The 12,117-nt window shown below is 43.2% G+C and overlaps 1 long non-coding RNA gene across 4 annotated transcripts in view; it reads right to left on the bottom strand.

Annotated features, from left to right (window-relative positions):
• LOC103150427 (uncharacterized) overlaps nt 1–12,117 on the bottom strand; it is a 51,237-nt gene that overhangs the window by 11,901 nt on the left and 27,219 nt on the right. For all 4 annotated transcript variants that reach the window (XR_001664489.1, XR_001664488.1, XR_477551.2 and 1 more), the window contains exon 3: nt 6,142–7,574. This is a non-coding gene — a long non-coding RNA (uncharacterized LOC103150427). The remainder of the gene's footprint in view (nt 1–6,141; nt 7,575–12,117) is intronic.

Genomic DNA, 12,117 nt, shown 5'->3' with positions numbered 1-12,117 from the left:
AATGATATCGGATCATTTTTTACTGAGTAAAAAAAAAAAAAAGAATTTTATCTGAATTTTAACTTTTACCCTCTTCACTGTAAAAGTTGCTACAGTTAAAAGAACAGTCATAGACGACCATGTTGGTTAAAGGAATGCGTTTTACAGATTCATACAAAGCAGCCCTCATCCACATCACCCCTACACAAAACCACAATATGCAGTAGATGTGTGCATAATGATGAGGGGAATAATATTGTCACAGCCCTTCCCTTAAAGGCAATAAAAAACGCTGTGAGAGAATAACAGGGCTGCTGTCTACTTTATAAAGAAATACCTGAGAGCATAAAACGTGGCACGGATGTACAGTCATATCAGTAAATTTGAATACTGTAGAAAAGGTAATGCATTTAATTAAATCAATTCACTAATTGCCCTTTTTCACTAGTGCCCACTCAGGTCAGCTTGAAACGGATTATACAGCTACGTGGTACCAGTAGGTACTGGTACCAATCCCTTTCCCAGTGCCTATTTAGCAGGGATTCCAAGCATGCCATGTCGGACTGAAAACGTGATGTCAGAAGACTGTTGGTCACTGATTGGCTGAGGAGCTGAATCATTGGTTGCCATTTCAACAATTCGATCATCCTTTTCTACAACCTCACAACAGTTACAGGAGGTCTAAAGGTGAGAGTCTGTATTTTAAAGATGTTACACAAAGAGGCCGCTGAAATAAGATGCTAATTATTTTCTTTTGTAATTATTTTGTCTGTTTAATATGCCAACTTGTTTCTGTGAGTGATATTGCAACGAAGGACAGGCCCTAGCAGAGTCACGACTTTAATCTCATTGAGAGTCTGAGGAGAGAGGCTAAAAACTAGGAGGACGAGAAAGAAGTGTTTCAACCATAAAGACTCATAAATAAAGATAAACTGCTAAAACACAAGACTTCAATGCCCTTAAAGAGATTTTCCACCAATTATAAATCATTCCAGACATGCCACTTTCAACAAAATGTCAACTTAAAACAGATCAATTATTTTTCTAAGCTTCTACTCTATTTTATTCTTTTATTACCTTGTGGGAGATGCCTATCCCATCTCCTATTAGAAACAAACTATAATATAAAACAATAATGCTAATCTAAATCTCCCAGGGATGTGCTGTAATATGAGCAGAATTGATGCAAAAATGTACTTTTTGTTAACACGCAAAACTGACTCTGTGGGATTTGAGTGAAAAAAAAAAAAAAAACTAGATCCCTTTGGTCTCACCAGTGGGAAGAGAGATGTGCGAAACAGCCCAGGATGAATTGAGTGATGGCTGTAAATGCTTTCAGCAACTATTACTTCAGAGGGTGCACCGCACTCAATCAATACCTAAGCAAATAAAAAGCAAAGGGGCAGACAGAATGAGAAAAGCTGCAGTGGACTGGATGACAATAACGCGCACAAATGAACACCCAACACTCAAGTCGATCTGTGAAAAATATGCTTCAATATTCTTGGTTTTACACAACCCAAGAAAACCTCCCGACTGTTTGTGGCTCGGTAGCATTCAGGCGCTTTCCTCTTGAGCGTGAGGGTTTACGTTTTAAAACAGAAACACATAAATCATGTCACGGTGAAGAGATTTAGCAGAAGATAAACGTTAGCAATGATAGCAACTTAAAAAAGGTGACGAGACCCAAAATTAACAGCGTGGGATGCTTCTAGCACGGATTTCAATCTGCAAGTTCCAAACTCCGACCGCCAAATATCCACCGTACATTCAAGGTCCTGAGACGTTGTCCACGTAATCCAAGGTGTTTTTGTCCTTAACATGATCCGTGTATTGAATTATGAATAACTGCAGTAGCACAGTCACACACACACACACACGCATGCACACACACACACACACACACATGGCCACTGTCATTAGCGTAAAAGCTTTCAGCAGGGCTCGGTGTTTGGGAGGCCCTCCTCCCTGCGTGTAAGTGTGAACAGGCAGGTGGATGAGTGAGAGCATGTGTTCATGCAGCTTGCATGTATGTGGTGATTCCTGGCATGTATGAGATTTTCATGACAAGCTAGGCTAAACTATAAATAGTGATGTTTTGTGGTGTTTACGTGATTTCAGTCAAAAATGTGTGATGTAACTGCTTTTAATAAAATAATAATGATAATAAAAACTATTGTTTTTATTGGTCCTCAAGCAAAATAACTATTTAGTCACCACACTTGTATGAAAAAACAATCTTACTTTTATTTAACACATTTAAGAAGAAGACACATTTTGAATAAATCTAAAGTGCCCAGAATACTGAAAATGTTTTGTTATTTTTCTCTTTCCAGGACGACAGAAGCAGAACAAGAGGATACTAGCTGATTAATTATTTGGGCCGCCCGCCTGCGTTTGGCTGCTTAACCCACAGCCACGTGCCGCTTATCAGCTGAAGTGTTCAAACTGTGTGAAATGAAAAAGAGGGATGAGCGCCACTTCTTCTCATTTTCACACCGTCACTGCCTGCGTTTATCGCAACCGGAAATGTTTCCTAAGAGACGCAAGCTCAAGTGAGCGTAGTGGCGTTTGTCCAGCCATCTGACAGACAGTGTGCAGCAACAGTGTGGGGTGTGGGGGAACGGACCACGGAGCCAGTCAGAACTCTGGTAACTTTCTTTGGAGTCTCATCAATGGGCTTTAAACGTAGAAACGGCATGAAGAAGCATTTGAGCAAACAGTTTGACGTGGAAAGTGCAGCTTTGAACACATACAAAAGGTTGAATGAAGCCCTTTAACATCGAGACCAACATATTTACCGTTTGTCCATGCCGTCTCAGAAATTCTGCCAACCCGCCGGCAATTAGTGATCGATCACATTTAGTAAACTTTTAATGTGCCAAACTTCCTTATTCCTTCTGTTTCATCCTTACCCACGGTTAATTATAACGTGTTGATTCTACACATCCCCTCCTTCCTCACCCCGACAAAGCAACACAGAGGACTTGAAGCCTCTCCAGGCTGACACACATTAGTTTAGTGTTGGCTCTTATTCTCCAACCAGCTCGGATGAAGCTCAGCTTAATTTGTGTCAGTGTGGGCTGATTAGACGGAGAAGCTTGATTGAAGCGGCTCCGGTTCTGATAGAGGAGGCGATAAGAGGAATGAGCAGTCTACTTGAGCGCAGGTACCCGACAGCTGATAAGGGAAATCTACAGCCTAGTTTACAAGAAAATGTTTTTTATTGTGGTCATGCTTAAAAAAAAAGCATGACCACAAAGCATATTTGGATTGGAGTTGGAAAGAAAATACGTGCTCTTCAACAGTCGTAGATCTCGTAAGGACTGTTTGAATGATTCTCTCAAAATCGAATGCGCTAATTGTAATCGCTAACGCCTAGCTATAGCATACAAAGAAATGCAAGCTCAAGAAATAATGAAAGAAAAAAAAAGGATTACGTTTTAAGTGATCGAAAAAGTATGCTTCTTCTTTGTGTGAATTTGAAGCTAGCCTACTTCAGGCTAAGAGCAGATGCCAAACAGCAGGCCTTCAGCGTGGATGAGTAGCCGGGATTCAGGACCTAGACAATTCCCCAAATCAGCCCTTTGCACTAATTAGCAGTGACAGGTGAAAGCAGCCAGAGATTCCACAATGGAGCAGACAAATGCATAAACACACTCAACCATAAGCCACAGAGACACCCATACAAACATAAACACACATATGTCAAGGCGCAGCGGCTGCTGCGGAGGATCTACGAGAGCGGCTAACGCCACGTTAAAACCCATTAAGCACCAAGACATCCCCTGCTCCACGTACGCAGCCCGGATCCTGCTTCCCCTGCACTGATACCGCTGATCCCCCCACCCCACTCCGTGCTTTGACAAGGCGTAATAAAGCCTGTATGAAGTGCCGCATTGTGTGGGGAGAACACAATGTTGCATGCTGAGTGCTGTGAGAAGGGCGTACACCGGTGGGTCCCACGGCGCTGCATAGCACCGGGGCCTATAGCAAGGAGTGCCGAGCATGCTAATGAGGTCATTATGTTATGCCTCACCCTCTGCTTCTGCTTCTCCTTTACAGTGTGGGCTTTTTGCCTGTCACAGGAGGCAGGGCACCCTTGTGATGCAGCCAACCACAGATGTCACATATGGCACAATGAGGAGACACAGGAGCGTAGTCTCAGACAGAGACGAGGTGCTGCTGCGTTTTTCAAGCTAGCATCCAAAGCGCTGGAGCAGCATCGGTGATTTGCATGCACAATAAGGTGAGCTTAAAGGGGAAAAAAAAAAAAAAAAAATCAAAAGCAGAGTAACAACATTCATTTGCTAATTGTTCCCGCTGTGTATTCAATCAGCAATCGGCCAGGGTTGCGTTTTCTTTCATTCCTTTCTACGCTCCCGCCATTATTTACAGCCGAGGGGGAGGGGTTAAGTATCTCGCACATGCAAAAAGCAATTACAAGATATTTGCATAGCCGTTAACAATCACGGGGCAGATGGCAAACAGCGGGCATTAGAAAAGGCGAGCGAGCGCCATCTTGGCTCGGGGAGACAGCAGCTGGCAGACAAGAAATCGGCCATTTTGTAAGCATGGGCCGCTGCCAGGCTGAGGCGTAGCGAGGCGCCAGGCTCTATCTGTGTGCCAGGAGATTGGCAGGAGAGGGGGAAACCGAGCTTTCATATCCTCCCTGGTACACGCAACCAGAACAAGCTCCTCCGACAGGCTGTGTGACAGCGCGATCATAGCCCAGGGCTCACTGAGGAGATCAGCTACAACACGAGGTGTCTGCTTTAACTTTAAATAGACACATTCCCCTTTAAGCAGGAATAATATTCCCTAATAACACACCCGGAAAGGAGCTAAACATTCATTTCTGTTCACAGCGTTCCTACGCGGTTCACACTTCCATACTTTTCCTGGCTTGCATTTCAGTGTGCTGGACATTCAAGTGCAAAACGTTGACTTAGTTGGGTTTTGTTAATTGTATTTTCCACAAGTAGTGAAAAAAAAAACAAAAAAACACAAGGAATCATGTTGGCTCTCAGTTCAGCAGAGTGGGAAAGTGAACTGATTTTAAAAAGCTATAACTTGGCTGGACTTGATTATCCTACTCTGAGTTTAGGTAATGCTTTTATTCTGTGTGGTAATGTAAAAAGAGAGCAGCGTAAAGCTTGTCTTAAATATAAAAGGAGCCAATTTAACCCTAGAAAACGTTACTTACAGTTTTATTAAATACGTTTTACTGACGCCTCTGGACCTTTCCTTAAAAACACGTATTAGATTGTTTGCTTGTTGTACGCGTTGTGGTGATTGCCAACTTTGCCTAAAAATCCAAGATGGCTACTATGTACCTTTTATTACAGTACAAAGCCTTTTTTTTGTGAATATGTTACAGGAAGTACAATGGTAAAAACATTTTTTTTTAAAGAAAAGAAATATTTAATAGAGTCATGCAAAAAAAATAATAACCTAAATAACATTCAATACTTTTACTGGACTTTTTCTGGAGTGGACATAGGATAAAAAATATAAATAATTGTTATTTTTTAATTATCTAGTAATAGTCATACCTTGAATAGTAACTCAGATATCTTTAAATCCTGAAGACGTACGGATCACTTATATCTTAGTTGCAGTGGTAAGTGTATCGTGTTTAGTGAATTTCCAGGATTAAATTGTTCTTCAACTACAAAGATAACACCAATAATAAAGTTAGAGCTTAATTTGAATAAATAAGATTATGTTTATGACTACTGCAAATTGGCAACATGGAAAAGTAGCAATATCACTAAATTATATACATGCACTGCTGAAATTTTTTATAAAATCTACAGTCGAAATTAGAGTTTTCTAAACATTATTTTACGCGTCAGGTTTTAAATCGTCGAGAACCATTTCAAAACCCGGATCTGAGAGGCCTAAAAAGTGGTGAGACAGACGTCATGTCGCTGCGTTTCAACAACAAATGCGTAAATCAAAAATAAAACTCTCTTCATAATTTTGAAAAATGTACATTTTACCTCTTTTATAAATAAGAATTATGTCTCCAATCTCAATTTTATATACTTTTTATTGACTGTAGAGTCCAGGAAAATTATTTTTGCCAGACGTTTCGATACAGTGTAGAAACCCTGTGTACAATTATGCCATAAAAGGATACATCAAACTTATACTCACCGCAAATGTCAATCTGAAGAGAATATCTCCAGGTTTTTTTGGGGAAAAACCTCAATCCGGTCCTCAAGCATGTACAGCACAAACTCTAGAAGTGGAAGTTTAGTGAGGATGCGTCTTCCAGGTGCCAGGTGAAGGCGTTTCTCTGCTTTTGCTTTCCTACGCTGAGTAAGAACTTGGCTTTGCATATGCGGAGGAGGAACCAGTCTGTCAAACTAGGGTCCTTTTCACTTGAGCCCTCATTCAATTAGCAGTCATTCACCTGTGCTGTCACTGGATCCGTTCTGCACAGCAGTAAGTGGACTTCAGGTACAATCCACCCCCCGTTCACCCCAAGACACACACACACACGCACACACACACACACACACACACAGTGAGAGAAAGAGGTATGAAAGCCTGAACCCGCCTTTCTCTCTTCCACCTCACGGATCAATACTGCACTGCCATATCCTCTGAAGGGAGCTGCTGTTGTGCGGGTAAGAAAATCTAAGGCGAAAAGACAGCTTCTGCCTGATACAGTAGATGAGAGGAAAAAGTTCAAATTGTCCTTTCATCCGGCCTCATGAGATCTTAGGAATACCGCGCGCTATACGTGCTTGGAAACAGTGCTGAGCCGCGACGTCCTCCGTAGCATCCTCATTCAGAAAAGGTAAAGGTGGAATGACTAATTGGAGCGTGGGAGCCGGAAGGAAAGGGACCCCGACGTCACGGCTCGCTCTTCAGCCGCTTCCTTGTGTGTGTGTGTGTGTCTTTGGCAAAGTTTTATCAAGCGGAGTTGGAAAACCTCCAGCTGAACCACACACAAGGATAGTTTCTGTCTCTTTTCATTTTACTTTCCTGCGCACAAGTGTGCATGTTCTGGCAAACACACTGTGATTAGGGCAGCTGCAAGGTGAGGGCCTTGGCCCTGGCCGGTGCTGGAACTCCAGGAGAGAGACAGAAGGAGAGTTGGTAGATAGGAGCTAGGAGTGGTGGTGGTAGTGGTGGTGGTTGGTCCCTGGGCTCTGAGGCCTGCAGGCGGTGTTGGGCAACCTCTGCTCGCCTCTCTCCTCGGTATTGATTTCTGCTGCTCCGCGCTGCTCTGCTCTGCCGAGGAGACTCCTAGCCGGCGGGAACGAGAGCTCGGCTCACCCGGCTCACCTGCCTCTTTCCTGGCCTAGCCTGCCCACTTCGCTGCAGCTTTTGGCTGGCCCCCTGTTGGGTCTTCGGAACCCCAGTACAGAGCAACTTGGCCCACAAGAGGAAGTAGACAGAAAGCCCATGGCGATCCGCAGCTGCGTTCACCTGCTCTGGGTTCACCCGCTTCGAACAACCTCCTCAAACTGCTTCCATCCTCCTCTTCTTCCATGATTCCACCCACTCTGGCTTCTCTTTTCCCTCCTCCACCGCCTCCTCCTCCTCTTCTTCTTCTTCTTCTTCTTCTTCTTCTCAAGCTGCACACAAACAAGCACAGACAGTGATGGAAAAGGAAACAAGTTAATCTCAACTTTCAGGATATTTCTTTTCCTCGCTCTAAGTGTCAGTTCTGGTCTTTGATCAGCAACAAGTCAAGGGTGAGGATTTTGGCATCTTCTCCCAGCTGGTAATATGAACCTGCTAACCTTAGAGGGTGGAAACTGCAGAGAGTTAAGTGTGTATGGCAGTAACATATTGCCTGCCAACGTACTCTCAGCCATTAGAGTCGATGTGCTGCAGATAGCAGAATACAGCGAGAGTGGGCCCATTATAAAAATCACTACTGCATCAATCGAACACATTAAAAGTGTGGTATTTACAGGAAAAGCGTTTCTTCAACAGCCACAGTCTTTTGCTCTCTTGCTGGACCACAGGCTAAAAGGTTAAATACTGCCCTGCAAAAGTGAGGAATTTGCTTACATTGCAAACAAAAACTTCAGCATATTTTAGGGAGATTTTGTTGCATAATTGTCCACATAATTCCGAGATCACTTTAAAAAAATAGAGTTCAGCTTACTGTGATTTAATCTCAGTACAGTTACGAATATTGATGCACCATCAGAATCAAGGAGACCAAGGGACACAGCAGACGAGGCTGTGAAGAAGTCTAAAGCAGGGTCAGCACGCGGCCTTTTGCGTAAACTGACAGGCCAGACAAGGAGAGCATTAAAGATGCATCTGCGAGGCCCCTGGTAGCTGTGGAGGAATTTCGGAGTTTGACAGCTCAGTTGGAAAAACCACGAGCTCCACAAATGTGTCCTCTCTTTCTAAGCTGTTGCTAAAGACGCGAAAAGTCATGATTGCCTCGGGTCACGCAAAGGACACAACAAGCAAGAGGAAGAAGGTGCTCTGGTCAGATGAGACCAAAACTAAACATTTTTTAATCTATCAGCTCGAAGCTCAGAATCTATGGTAAGCCTTAGTTTTTTTGTTTTTTTTTTTGTTTGTTTTTTCATAGTCGCTCTCTACAGTTTAACTGAATTTGGGATACTTTGCAACAACTGAATGGCCAAAACTTTCAGTTGTTAGATGTGTGGGAGACAAACCCCCAAAAAGACTTACAGCTGTCATTCCAGCAAAAGTTAGTCCACGAAGCTACTTGCTAAATACAAATGCTTGCCACTTTCGTCCATCTATTATCTATACCCGCTTGTCCTTGCATGAATGTGTCATGAAGTGGTGTGGTTGCGGTGAGGAGAGACGCTGAGACCCAGGTTGTGTTGATGAATAAGATTAATTTAATAATAATAATAAGCTCTCAGTCCAGGACAGGCAGCACGGCAAACGAGCACACAGCTAATACCGGTAGCAACTGACATATGGGACTCACGGGAGCTAGCACAGACCAGGACTAGGCAGTTCAACTGGAAAGTACAAACGGTCTACAGAGAAGCGGGCACAAAACAGGACTTGGCAGTTCTACTGGAATGTCCCAGAAACTTCACATGAACGACGTTAACAGAGAAACAGAAGACTATAGACATGGACACGACGAGGACCCGACGAGGAACACAGACAACAGGTGGGTATAAATACACACGAGATAATTACGGGAATGAGACACACCTGGGGAGCAATCAACGGGGAGGACAGGACAGAGACTCACAGGGAAACAGGAACACATTGAAAAACTCAAAAACACACAGAAAACCACGGATCATGACAGAATGTTTTTAAAAGGCCCTGTATTCATAAGGAAGAATAAAAGGCAGTACTGAAAGTTGACCGGAAATTTCTTTCTTGTTTGTGGCAGAGTGAGTGTGATGGAATGGAAATGTTTTGGCCAGGCCAGGGGTGCGCTATAGAAACTTTGCAAAAAAAGGAAAACATCTCATCTTTTGTATCATCTAGAGTTATTCAAATGGGTCCAGCAACTCTCTTCTTATGATAATAGCAGATGAGATGGGGGGGTGGAGGGGGAGACATTTCTTTGAGGATTCATGGCCCCATTGTGCTTCTCAAGAGAGAAAGGGCCACAGCCAAATTCAACCCCCCCGCCCCCCCTCCACGCCGCGCCAACTTGCACAATCGACGATATGCCCTCGCCAATGTCGCTGCAGAACCGAGAACAGGGGACGGGGCTGCGATCCACATCTCTCCACCCTTCTGTACGCTTTACAAAACGGACTTAAACCCCGTGGGCCAACTGCCAGGGGAATAGAGAAGTAAAGTGCGGACGCTTGGATTTGGTGGGCCGGGGAGGCTTTGGAAGTTGCAGCTTTCTGTTAAGGACGGGGCGGGGGTGTAGGTTGACGGTGTGGCGGCTGGTGGGGGGGAGGTGTAGAGGGGGAGTTACACTGTTGGGACAAGGGAAGCAAGTTTGGGAGGGGCGGAGGCCGGTTGAGTTAGGGGGACATAGACGGGGACCCGGGGTGCGGCGTATGTCTCAGACACAATAATACTATTCATTGGGCTCAGACATGGGTGTTAACTCCCCTCTGACAGAGTACAATGGGACTCGGCGGCATTCAGGCAGCCTTGGTGATATTGTTAGTTCAGGGCTGCATTCTCCCTGCCGCAGGATAGAGCGCCTGCATTGTGGCCGTCCAGGCAGGATGGATGGAAGGAGGTTTGAGAGGGTGAAAGGCGAAGAAAGAGAGAACAGTATGTCTGTCTATCTTTCAGTCTTGGCAGAGGGAGAGGGCAGAAGGAGGATGGGGGTGGGGGGGTGGAAGGGCGTAAAAGTGGGGTAGACTTGGTGAGGAGGTGGGATTGGGGGTGTTTTTGCCCCTTGCCAATGAACTTGTTTGTTGCAAGGGGGAATAAATAAAAGTGGGGAACTGAAGGTAAAAGAAAACGGTCTGAAAGACTCGCTCAAACGGCTGAACGCGGCGGTAAACGGCCATTAAACAGTGTGAGGACACAGATGGAGGGCAGGAAGGCACGGTGGCATTTTTATGGGTCTGCAAGCGTCTCAAGAGTTTCGATACATTTTGTTCACGTGCATTACGAGGACGTGGAAGTTAGCTGCAGCTTCAGAGTCACACAGGTTGACAGGAATTTATATTGAATAAAATCTATATCCAAACTGCAGAGTCACTGTGAGCAGAGAAAATACTGGAAGAGAATCTAGTTGGGACTTGTACACAGAATAAGAATAAACTGCAGAATTTTTTTGTTATACTTGAGTTGCATAAGTATGTGAGAATGCTGGCCTTTTTCTCTTGTCAAACAAATCCATTTTCTTTTTTTTTATTAAAACAAACTTGCAGAACATTTTGGGATCACAAGCATTTTACTGAATTCCTTTAAAGAATAAATGCACTATCACCACAACGCCTATAATAAAAAAAAAATGCGACAAAGGTTCTCGACAGATGAGCGGATCTACAGGAGCAGTAAAGACAGAACTGAATGGATCCAGAAAGCCCAGATTCACAAAGTAATCGAGTCAATTACTACACACAACACACGACACACAACCCACGCTGACACACTCGGACCGAGAGTGTCAGTGCTCCTTCTGTCCAGAACAACCTGCTCTCATGAACAGTACTTTGTTTGTTTCCCCTCTGGTAAACTCTGACCAGCTGTTCCTATAGCAACCTTACTTCCTCGTTCCCAGTGCGAATGTGTGTTTGTGTGGTTGAGAAAAAAAAAAAAGAAGAAGAGGGAGGCAGAGAGAGTGAATGAGGTACAGTATGTAGGTTAGTGGAGGCTTCGTACTCGATGGTCTTAATGCACAGGATGTAGGAGAGACCAGGGCACAGTCATGCACTTCAGATCTTTTTTTTTGTTATTATTATTGCAAAATAATAGAAGGAAAATAATTTTTTAAAATGTCAAGATTTTTGCTACAGCTGAAAAGTCAGTGCAAGTTTCAACAACTCAATCTAATTGTGATAAAGGTGGTTACAGTGAATCCTACAAGAATATTGTATTTAAATGTTGTTCAATATATTTCAGTGTAGATAAATAACTACTTATATTTATTTATGGCACCCTCCAACCTATGATTGATGTTTATGTTGTAATATGCAGTATATTTTTTTTATATGTGAAACCAAAACACACAATCAAATTTTTTTACTTTTATTTTAAACATTATTTGTCATTTTAAAAATTCTATTTTAGCCATTTATTTACCACTTAGACACTTAAATAATTATGATTTATTTGCATTACAGACCACTCAAACATGCAATGAATGGCCTGATTATATATGTCATAATTATAGTGGTATACAGGCTGCTGAATCCTTAAGTTGTGGCTTAAGTTAAGCCACAACTTTAAGTTGTGGCTTAACTTAAAGCCACAACTTAAAGTTGTGGCTTTAAGTTAAGCCACAACTTAAAGGTTTCTAAACTCCGTACTTAATTTAAGATTGTATGATATTATTGAAAAGTGTCTATAAAACCAAAGACTGGATTAAAAGGCTCCAACATAAAGTTTTTTATTTGAAAAACAAGTACAAATGACAGCATGCGTTTTTGCTGTGCTGAAAGACAGAGCTGGCCTGAGGCATAAGAGAACAAAGCAGCTGTTTAGGGCCTCCAGGCCTGCAGGGGGAGCCCAAACATA

This window comes from Poecilia formosa, unplaced genomic scaffold (assembly GCF_000485575.1).
Source record: "Poecilia formosa unplaced genomic scaffold, Poecilia_formosa-5.1.2 Scaffold254, whole genome shotgun sequence".
Classification (NCBI taxonomy): domain Eukaryota; kingdom Metazoa; phylum Chordata; class Actinopteri; order Cyprinodontiformes; family Poeciliidae; genus Poecilia; species Poecilia formosa.
The sequence above is the reverse complement of the archived record's forward strand: the minus strand, read 5'-3'. Positions and strand labels throughout refer to the sequence as shown.